The following is a 9,631-nucleotide window of genomic DNA, read 5'->3' on the forward strand; positions in this document are numbered from 1 at the left end:
GATGTATGAGTCCTGTTTTCCCCCGTCCTAATGAACAGTAAAACAAAGGCATAGCTATTAAAATTTTAGAAGTTCATTCAGCTACTTAGAAACAATGCACATGTCTCCCTACACTTAGGGAGATGCTGAGATTCATCACAAAAACACCCAGCACACTGCTTGGTGGTGGTAAGGCTTACATGCAAATTTTGTTGATTCTGAGAAGCACATAGGTGAAAGGACCCAACGCCTTGGAAAGGGGAGGTGGAGGGTGGGGTAAGAAGGGCTTCCCAGGGTGGAAGCGGGAGGGGTGGGATGCCTGAGCACAACACTGAAACCTCAGCTGCCACCAGACTGGTGAAAGGACTTGCGGAAAGGAGGGCGGGGGAAAGAGCCTGGACTGTAGAATATTTGAAGAATTGCCTGCAGGGCAGCCAGGCTGGGCTATAAGGCAACAAGCCTGGAGCCCGCAGATAAATTGGCTCAGATAAGGAAGGCACTGCCTGTTCCCTGAGGAGTCTCAATTTGATCCCGAATGATATGGTGAAATACCGAGAAGTCACGTGGTCCTAGTTACAGCCTAAGAAGACCTCAGAATTATTAGAAGTGGCTGCAGACAGAAGGTCCACAAGGCTATAGACCACGGTTGCCTGATAAATCTGTAACAACACCTCTCATGCTCCTCATCCCTTCCTTCGATAACTGGGGCTTCCCCATGAAGCAGCCCATGGGGAACTATTGATTCCCTTCAGCAGAAATGAGCAGCGTCTGCTGTCCCAGAGAACTGTGACTGTGAGGGTCGTCATCCACCCACCTGGTGGGGAAAGCCAGGAACCTGGGAGCTGCTGGCGTTAATCCCTTCCTGTGCCCCGCCATCCTCAACCGGGTCAGCAGCCCATCAGTTTCTTTTCTTTTCTTTTTCCAATTTCTTTTTCTGTGCGAATCAAATCCTGTCCCCCCTCCGCACCCCACTGCTGCTATAGGTCGTGACCCTTTTTATCTCTTGCCTCAGGGCTTTGCCGTAGTCTCCAAACTGGTCTCCCCGCTGGTTACTGGATTCCTAGTAGGTAGCTGCAAGATCCTCAGCAAATCCTCTGATCTCACTAAATCTCATCCCCTCATCCGTCAAATGGGGATAATAGGTTCATATACCTGTCTCCAAGGGTTGTTATGGGGACAACGTGAGACACTGAGTGTGAAGCACTTACTGTACTGTGTGGCACGTAGAAGCTCAATAAGGATTTGGTGGTATTATTACAGCCCCCCCTCCCCAGCCCCGCCACTCTGTGATCTGTAGCTGCCTGAAATGTGCCGACTTTTTAAGGGAATACATTGGCCCCCTGGTATCGGTCACCAGCCTCCTGTCTGTGAGAGCCTGTCCAGAGGGTCCAAGGAGCCCTCTGTGTGCAGATTGCTGAGCAGCGGGGCTGGGGATCAGCAGGGGTGAGACCAGGTGAAGCGAGAGAGCCACCTGGGGTACAAACTTGAAGGAGGCTCTCCCTCTCCAGTCTTGCAAGTGCTTCCTTAAAGTCTGCGCTCTAGACCCAGAGGTGGAACTGCAGCCTGTTTTGTTTTCTTGCAAGTGCACAGCCCTTTACCTGAGAACCCGATTCTTGAGCTTTTGGGAAAAAGCCAGCAGTCTCCCCTGGCCCAGGCCAAGTTTCCCAAGACCCCAGGGGGTAGGAGGAAGAGGACTGAGCCCAGGGGAGGGTTAGGGTCACAGCGACACCACGTGAAGGGAGTGTTAGGGAAGAGATGAGTATCAGTGGCCCAGGTTCCCGGACTGTCCAGGGACAGAGATCCGCCATCAACCCCAAGTAGATGCAGGTTGGCTAGCAGGCTGTAGCTTTCAGTGCTGAAGTCCTATACTTGGGTTTTAGAGCATCTCTACTTTCTCCCATCCCAGCTCCACCTTCCAGCAAGGGAGAAAACACCCCCTCAACTCCTCCTGGTCACCCGGTCCTGAGCTACTAAAGCACATGCTGATTGATTAGCTTGAGGTCATTTTTCTATGCTTTGACCATCATGGGGTTTTTTTTCAAATTAAAAAAATATTAATTGTTTATTAATTGTAATTAAAAAGAGAGAGAAACATCAATTTGTTCTTCCACATAGTCATGCATTCATTGGTTGATTCTTTTTTAAAGATTTTATTTATTTTTAGAAAGAGGGAAAGGGAAGGAGAAAGAGAGGGAGAGAAACGCCAATGTGTAGTTGCCTCTCACATGCCCCCTTCTGGGGATCTGGCCTGCAACCCAGTCATGTGCCCTGCCTGGGAATTGAACCAGCGACCTTTTGGTTCTCAGCCTGTGCTCAATCCACTGAGCTATACCAGCTAGGGCTTGTTGGTTGATTCTTGTATGTCCCCTGACTGGGGATTGAACCTGCAACTTTGGAAATTGTGACAATGCTTTAAAGAGCTGAGCTACCTGGCCAGAGCCTCTGACCACCTTTTGGTTGCTGATGAGACAGGCAACTCTAGATCCGGTGGGCGAGGTATGGGGATGTGGGGGGTGATAGAGGGCAGGGGCAAGGCACCATCCTCGCAGGGGGTGATCCGGGCAGACATCTCTGTCTGGAAGCTCTCACACCAGCATAAGTAGGAGCTGCTCTTTGAGCACGGGGTGATGCAGCGACAGAGAGAGGTCTCAGACGTCCCAGGCATGTGTCCTGGCCCATATTTTAGAACTTCTTTCAAATCAGCAGGTTGACGCACTGAGGTGAGGCCACATCGGGCAGGTCCCAGTCTGGTATTTGGGATTCATGCATCCTGGAAGGAATTGAGGATGTGGCTGAGGCTAACTAGAAAGTCAGCGGCGCTGGGACTCCCAGGCAGCAGGGTTTGCACACCCTGCGGAGCTTTCCCTGTCTCCCGTGGGTTTCCCACGGGCTCGGCCCAGAGAGGAGCTTCAGGCGGGAGAAGCAATGCAGTGAACCAGGAAGCTTATGAGATCTGGTCCATGTCAGACTGGGTTTGATTTCTGGATCTACCACGAACCCTCTGTGAGGTATTCGTTGATTTCTTTAACCTCTTTGAACCTCCGTTTCCCCCAGTGGCGAAATGGGGACTGTATACCTACCCAGAAGACGGAACAATGAATGTGGTTATATTTGCAAAGTACTGGAGAGTAGATTCCACTGATACCAGGTACACTCAGTTCATCCTGTCCCACGTTTATTTTTCAAATGGCAGGCTACTGATTTTTTTATCATCTTAATAGAAATAAAAGAGGAAATGGTTTGCATGAGAATTTTTTTGAGGAAGCTTTCTAGTGGGTGCCTCGGGTAAGAATGAACAGCGATGACAGAGAACACGCAGGGAGCAGTTCCCTCGCGCACAGCCCTGTTCTGAGCACGTTACAAGGACGTGCTCATCTCTTCTTCTCCCTCGAGCTCCGTGAGGCAGGAACTGCTGCCAATCTTAACTTTCGGATGGGGAGTAGTAGCCCCGCCTCCCGGAGAGCTTGCTCACCTCTTTCTTCCTGCTAGATCGTTTGTTTGTTTATTAAAGAATGGCTTTGGCCCTCTCATGATCTAAACAAATAATAATTTATTGAGGCAAATTCCTACAACGTAGCACCAACTGTTTGAAAGAGAACAATTCAGTGTCGTTTTGCGCATTCACGATGTTGTGATACCGTCACTTCTGTCTAGTTTCAAAACATTTCTGTTCTCCAAAGTCAAATAAATTCTCACCCACGGGCAGTGTCTCCCCGTGGTACACCCCCCTATGTGTGCCCTCTCCTGACGGATTTATATATTCTGGGTATTATACAAGTGAAATAATGTAAGGTGGCTTCCTGCTTCTGAGTTTTTCCGCTTAGCATAATGTTTTCAAGGTGCATCCACATTGTTTCATGTATCAGTGCCTTTGTACGGCCGAATAACACTCTGCTGTACATTTGTTCCACAATCTGCTTATCCATCCATCTGCTGGCGAGCATTTGGGCTGTTTCCACCTCCTGGTTATTGTAAGTCCTGATGCTGTGAACGTACCCGTGCGTTTACTTGTCTGAGTCCTTGTGTTCAGTTGTTCTGGGTATTTACCAAGGGGTAGACCTGTGGGGTCATATTATAATCCTACATGTGACTTTCTGAGGAACTCCCGAGTTGTTTTCCACAGTGGCTGAACCATTTTACATCCCACAGACAATGTACAGTGGCCCCAGGTTCCCACGTCCTCACCAACATGTGTTCTTTTCCTTTAAGAAAATTATGACCATCCAACTGGTTGTGACATGGCAACTTATTTCTCCAATGACTAAGGGTGTTGACATCTTTCCGTGTGTTTGTTGGCTATTTGCATGTCTTCTTTGGAAAAATGTCTGTTCAGGTTCTTTGCCTATTTTTTAAATTGGGTTGTTTGTCTTTTTACTGAGTTGTAAAAGTCCTTTATATATTCTGAACACTAAACACTTAGCAGGTATGTGATTGGCAAATGTTTTCTTCTATTCATAGGTTGTCTTTTCACTTTCCTGATAATGATCTTGGATACACGAAAGTTTTTAATTTTTACGAAATCCAGTTAATCTCTTTTTCCTTTTGTTGCTTGTGCTTTGGTGTCTCATCTAAGAATTCATTGCAAAAAAAAAGTCATGACCAAATCCAAAGTCATGAAGATTTACCCCCAGTTCTCTGCTCAGAGTTTTGGCTGTTATATTTTGGTTGTTGCCCATTTTTTAGTTAATTTTTGTATATGATGTGTGGTAGGAGTCTACCTTACTTCTTTGGCATGTGGAACTTCAGTTGTCCTAGCTCCGAGTGTTGAAGACACCGTTCCTTCTCCACTGGATGATCTTTCCTTTGTGGTTTTGATCTACGTGGAATAGGCATGAAGACGGTAAAAGAACCAACAGGCACCCCAGCCCCGGTCGGGAACAAGGGGAGCGATCAGAGCAGATGGCTGAGCACGTCAAACAAAGGACGGGGAAGAAAATTTCCAGAGCCACAAGGCTGCTTGTAGGTGGGCACCGCTTCTTCTACATGGTTTATCGAATACAGACTGAGGGAGCCTTTCAAATTTATTTGATTTATAAAGTGCAATGAGAAGAATGAATAATGCACACCATTGTGGTAACGTTGAAATCCCAAATCAGAGCCCCGAGCCTGCGACACACAGACAGACAGTCAAGGTTAGCCTTCGCACCAATGAGGCGATGGGACTTCCAGCATTTGCGTGATTTGCTTTGTGTGCTTTTCTAATATTCCCGAATGGGAAGAACGTTATCCAAGCTGGTGATTATAGCATAATACTTGACAGTTTTCGAAACCTGCTCACATTCTATTGCAGCAAATGCTCAACTCAAATAAGACCTCACTCTAATACGAGATGGTCAATGAACTTGAGATTGTAAATAAAACACGTGGGAAAAATGGAGTGTTTACAACACAAACCTCACACAGAACTGCTGCTGAACCGGAAGAACAGGAAAAGAGGGTTTCTGCCTTCTCAGTATTTACTATATGCGGGCCGCTCAGACGGGTGCGCAGCCTTTGTTTTCTCGTAACTTCTTACGGGAGATAGCGAAGGAGTTACTCTGGTTCCCATTTTATAGATGTGATGGCTGAGGCACAAAAAAGTGGCAGATATCTAAAAAGTGCAAAATCCAGGATTTTAGACCAGATCGTATGGTTGCAAAGTCCACACACTCTCTTTTAAAGAGTGGAAATAGCCCTGGCTGGTGTAGCTCAGTGGATTGAGTGCAGGCCTGCAAACCAAAGTGTTCTCGGTTTGATCCCCAGTCATGGCACATGCTTGACTTGCAGGCCAGGTCCCCAACAAGGATGCACGAGAGGCAACCGCAACTATACACTGATGTTTCTCTCCCTCTTTCTCTCTCCCTTCCTCTCTCTCTAAAAATTAATAAATAAATAATATTTAAAAAATAATCAAGAGTAGAAACAAAATTTAGTCCACTTGTAATAAAAAAATGAGAATAAGCCCAAAAAATGACTCAATTAATCGACACGGGACTTCAATAAACTAGATATTCTTACAGAATACCAGTGATGGTTTGAGAATTGTTTGACTCCCTTATTTAAAATTGATGACTTCAGGAATCAGTTTCATCTTTCTCCTTCCCCTGAAGAGATTCCCAAGAGATTTTCAGAGGTGGTTTTAACCTGGAGCTATTAGTTTTCATTCGTTTCTGGAAGTTCTACATTCTAACAAGTTCTAAGTTCAGAGCCTCTAGGGTTCAGAGGATTCCAGAAAGATCTATATTTTCCCTTATTACTGCTCCTCTTTTAACCCTTCAGGGTGAGAGACACAGGTGGGGGTGTGTCTGGTCACCGAGGGGCCCAAGAAGGCAGGCCAGCAGCGGGGAGCCAGGTGCTGAGCTCTGCAATGGAGCTTCACCCTGGAGGCCAGAGTTACTGGGAATTTTGTTGGAAATCCAAACATCTGAAGCCGAGTGCTCCCATCAGCCCCTACCTGAGGCAATGAACAGAGCCAGCCACAGGTAGCATTCATTCATGGGTTGATTCTTGTACGTGCCCTGATTGGGGATCGAACCCACAACCCTGGTGTATTGAGATGACACTCCAACCAATGGAGCTACCTGGCCAGAGCAAGAGACTAGATCTTAAATTCCCATCTCCTTTCCACAAAAGAGGAAATGGTAATTGTGTGCTGTGATGCACGTGTTGGCTGACACTATGGTCGTAATCCTAGAGTGATATACACTACAAGTGTATCATCAAATCACACGGTGTACACCCCAGACTTCGCAATGTTTTATGCCAATTATAGCTCAATATAAAAAAAAAAAGAAAGTGAGATTTTGGGCTCATGCCTGGATGAAGCAGAACTGAAAATACGGATATAAGCTTGGAACAGGTTTTATGTATATGTTTTACATCTGGTTTTAAGAAGAAGCTGAGTTTTGACAAGAGCTGCTAATTAGGTCTGCAAGGAGGATCCAGCGCTGATTAACCCAGCTGTACCTGCCGGTGCAAGATCCTCCGACATCATGAAGAACTGTCAAGTTCTTCCAGCGCTGTGGGCCACAGTTACCAGCTCAGCTTTCTGGGCTCGTTTCATGTACTCTGCCGGAATGTCCCCGGTGGCACTTGTTGCGGGCTTCTTGGTAAGACAAATATGCCTGAGCGGCCCTGTGCCGTTACGTAGTGTGCTCCTTCTCTGTGCCAGCATCGTGCAGGGCCCTGAGTGACGAGAAGGGCCCCCACCTCGGGAACTCAACAGTCCCACTGGGGACACGAGGTCAATACCTAAGAATAAATACCTGAACCAAAGGCCTGTAATTAATTCCTTCATTGAACTAAAGCCAGAGAGCTCGGGGATTCCCAGGAGGGGCGGTCAGCTAATGTTGCAGAAGGAGCTACCGCTTCGGTGTCTGAGCAGTGGAAGCTGGAAGCCACCCCCGATCCTCCTCCACAGGAGGAGCAGCTTTCCTGCCCACATGGCTTACCCTCGTGACTTGCTTTAGCCAATGGGACACGAGCAGAGTCGATGTGAGCGAAGGTTTCAAAAATGCGTGTGCAGTTGGAGTTTGAGCCTTTTGCCATGAGGTTGTTGAGGAAGATAAATTTTTCCTCTACCCTTTGATGTTCAGTAAATGGGGGCCTGTGATTTCAACTAATAGAAGATGTACTGACAGGAGACAAGGCATCATTTTTATTAATATATCACATGTATAGAACTTTATAAAAAAAGAGAAACTCAAAGGAATAATTAGACTCAGGAGCTTCTATATTGCTTTTACAAAGGTAAGGGGGGTTGAGATTTGAGGAATGGTGAATTGTGGGGAAGTCACTAGGAAAGGTATGGGAACACTAATGGAAGATGAGGGGTAATTTAGCAAGGATGGTGTATGTGGACCATCTTGGTGCTTCCTCTCCGTCTCTGGTGACAAGAATTGCTCTCCTCTTCCTGCTGCAGGACAGAGGGAACACCTCCACAAAAAGAAATTTATGCCCTGATTCTGGGCAGAACAAGTGGACGCAGAGAATCCTTCCTGCAAGAATTCAGCACAATAACCCTTGTGCTGAAGTGGCATATTTCAGGGTTGCATATCCTGATCCCATTCCATATGAACACTCCCCACTTGCCTGCTGTCCCCAGAAGAATAAAAAGCTTGCCTGGAGCCAACCCACAGCCTGGAACCAAGCCCCACTGAGGCCAGCCTAGATCTGCTGAACCACAGCCAACCCACAGGTGCCTGAGCAAGAAATACATGCTTATGGCTGTGTGCCAGTGAGACTGCATGATTGCTTGTTACTTGGTATGCTTGCAACAAGTGTATTCATCTGTAGAATGGAAAAAATGTACATCTTACTTGCAGTGAAAACTAAGTGAAATATAAATCTGATGTCTTGGATTTCAACATCCTCAGAAGACAACTGAGGTCACACACTTACTGATGCCTGATTCCCCACGGTTCATCTGCTGATGAGGGAATCCCCTCTGGATGAGGGTCCACAAAGAGTCCAGACGCTCCTCAGTGTGGGATGCGTCCTCTACCTCCACCAGCCCCTGGTTCTCACAACTCTGCCAGGGTACCGCTTCCAAGCTTGGGTTCTGCATCTATGGATCGGCTCAGGCTGGTCATGTGTGGGACTGCAGGAGAAACCCACCAGCCAACAGCAGGGAACTTGAACTTCATGAGGCAGACAGTGAAATTCATTGATTCAACGATTACCTAACTCACACTGAGCCAGATTTGCACTGCAGGAGGCTGAGAGAAGGATAAGGGCATCTGAATGTGCCAATGAATTAAAAACAGCATTAGACAGGGAGCTGGGGTCCATCACGCTCCTCGGTTCATGGCCCCCCATCACCATTGTGGGCGAGACCCTGATCTTTTTTTTTTTACTGTAATATTTTTCCTTTCCTCGCAGTCCCTCACCTCATCCCTGCCTCTGAAAACCAAACTAGCCTCTCTAATACATTTGATATAAAAACGGAACCAGTCGGTCTCAACCAGGGCAATCCCCCCCACCCTCGCCCCACCAGAGGACATTTGGGAACGTTTGGAGGGATTTTGAGTTGTCACAACTGAGGGTGTGCCACTGAGGGTGTGCCTCAGTATAGTAGGGGGGCCAAGGGGGCTGCTAAGAAGCATCCCTCGGTGTGCAGCACAGCCCTCTACGATGAAGGACTGTGGAGCTCCAAACGCGAATATGGCCAAGGCCGAGAGCTATTGGATATATGTAGTATTGTTTGGAGGTTTTTAAACTGACATAAATAGTATTGTGATAGAGATCTCACTCATGTTCTTGCTTTTTTATTTATTAATATATACATATATTTAACATCTTTTTATGTTGCTGCTCCTAAGTCTAGCTCCTTCCTTTTTGACCAGTGCCTTGTTTTCCATTACATTCACCTACTATATCCCTTCTCTTACCAAGGGACACCCAGCCCGCCCCCTCTCCTTGTTCTTTCACACAGAGCCGTGGTGAACACCTCCCACCCCCACACATATCCCGTGGGACCTGGGCCATCCGATCTCGGAGGGGAGCACCACCCGACAACCGTCTCAGACCAGGACGGCTCCACGCACCCACCTTCTGGACCCCCGCCAGCTTCCCCTGGTGTTTACGTAGCTGTTCCAAACTGAGTCGTGTCCTCCCCACATTCGCATGTCAAAGCCCTCACTCCCAGTATCTCAAAACGTATTGTATTTGAAGA

Source organism: Phyllostomus discolor, chromosome 1 (assembly GCF_004126475.2).
Source record: "Phyllostomus discolor isolate MPI-MPIP mPhyDis1 chromosome 1, mPhyDis1.pri.v3, whole genome shotgun sequence".
NCBI classification, from domain to species: Eukaryota; Metazoa; Chordata; class Mammalia; order Chiroptera; family Phyllostomidae; genus Phyllostomus; species Phyllostomus discolor.